Source organism: Parus major, chromosome 20 (genome assembly GCF_001522545.3).
Source record: "Parus major isolate Abel chromosome 20, Parus_major1.1, whole genome shotgun sequence".
Lineage (NCBI taxonomy): Eukaryota > Metazoa > Chordata > Aves > Passeriformes > Paridae > Parus > Parus major.
In genome coordinates this window covers 4,121,475-4,123,283 of record NC_031788.1, presented here as the reverse complement: position 1 = coordinate 4,123,283, position 1,809 = coordinate 4,121,475, and the positions used below count along the sequence as shown (strand labels likewise).

The window sequence follows — 1,809 nt, the reverse complement described above, 5'->3', positions numbered from 1 at the left end:
CCCACAGAGTGACCAACCCCCACAGAGTCACCACCCCACAGAGTCACCACCCCACAGAGTCACCACCCCACGGAGTGACCAACCCCACGGAGTGACCAACCCCACGGAGTGACCAACCCCACGGAGTGACCAACCCCCACAGAGTGACCAATCCCACAGAGTGACCAACCCCACAGAGTGACCAATCCCACAGAGTGACCAACCCCCACAGAGTGACCACCCCACAGAGTGACCAACCCCCACAGAGTGACCAACCCCACGGAGTGACCAACCCCACGGAGTGACCAACCCCCACAGAGTGACCAACCCCCACAGAGTGACCAACCCCCACAGAGTGACCAACCCCACAAGAGTCACCAACCCCACAGAGTCACCAACCCCACAGAGTCACCAACCCCACAAGAGTCACCAACCAGGGACCCATGGGCACCTGCCCGGTCACCTGCTGCATGGGAGGAGGAAACACACCCCAGATTTCCAGGCATGTCCAACAGGTGCATTTGAAATAAAGCCAACATCACAAAGTAAATTGAATTATTCCTTTCCAAACAGACCTGTGCAAAGCACATTGAATGGCTCATGCAAAATCCAGGTAAACAGCAAATAACCAGGTATGAGATGAGAGCTGGTGTGCTTCAGCCAGCTTGGAGGGGACAAAGAAAAGAGGAAGGAAAGTGTTGATGGGAAAGGGTGACTGAACATCTCAAGTATTCAAAAGCACCTGAGAAAATCCTCAATAAGGCAGCTGAAGCTCAACTGTGCTGCTGCAAAAGAGAGGAAGCAACAGCCTTGTAAGCACTGGATGCAGAGAACCTGTGGGGAAAGCAGCAGAAGAGAGGCAGCTGGACCTGGCTGGGAGCCATGGTGAGGATACCAAACCTCAGCCCAGCCAGGAAAAGCCACGGCTCGTCCCTCTCAGAGGGTGAAGCAGCCCATCAAGGAGACTCTGAGGGGCTGCAGGGCCACAGCACACAGCACATCCCAGGGAATCCCACAAGGCTGAGACATCCACACCTACTAAACACTGCTGCAGACCTTCCACAGGGGTTTGACCTTACCTATAAATATCTGGGCAGGCTGAGAGCAAGACACTTCATTTCCTCCAACAGATAATTGAAAACAAACAAACACTGCCAGAGCACACAGGCAGGTCCAGGCCTTTATGCAGCTGCTTTGTCCAGCAAATGGCCAAGGACAGCTTCAGCAGTACCTGCAAACCTTATTTTGAGGGCTTCACGACAGACCTGAACAGAAAGAAAAAAAAGCCCTGTTTAATCCCATAAGAATTTAAGAGTGCAAAAAAAATGCTTTAGTTCCACACAGAAACAAACCCAAATCCTTGCAATGTTTTTCATAAGGGAGCTACTAACTCAAAATTCAAATTCAGTTCACTTGCTTGAGATGGAAAATACCACCTTGTGGCTTTAGCACGGTGCTGGAAAGCAAGGGAAGGGTGCCACGGCTCTTCCACAGCACAAGAGCCACTGACAGCTCTCCCTGACCCCTGCCCACAGCCCCCATGAGCTGGGACAGCACAGCCTCCAGAAACCCTGCAGAAAATGCATGAATGCACTTCCCCAAAAGCTGCTCTTTCAGGACAGACGCATTTCCCAGCTGGAAAGCTCTTCAGCACCTCTCCTGAACTGAGCTCCTGCCCCTGGCAAGCATTCCTGGGAAGTATCTTTGTTGGCAATCTCAGTCTCTGCTGCTGCAGCACAGCCTGCAGATCTGAAGCCCCAGTTACAATACCTCGAAGGAGGGGAGATAAGGGCAGGAAATGCCTCTCGGAATACCGCACAGGCACTCCCA

At 52.5% G+C, this 1,809-nt stretch overlaps 1 protein-coding gene across 2 annotated transcripts in view; it reads right to left on the bottom strand.

The window, feature by feature from the left end:
* PPP1R16B (protein phosphatase 1 regulatory subunit 16B) overlaps positions 1–1,268 on the bottom strand; it is a 43,344-nt gene extending 42,076 nt beyond the window's left edge. For both annotated transcript variants that reach the window (XM_015647750.3, XM_015647751.3), the window contains exon 1: positions 1,059–1,268. The gene's annotated coding sequence lies outside the window, so the exon portion shown is untranslated. The remainder of the gene's footprint in view (positions 1–1,058) is intronic.
* Between the last annotated feature and the right edge of the window lie 541 nt (positions 1,269–1,809).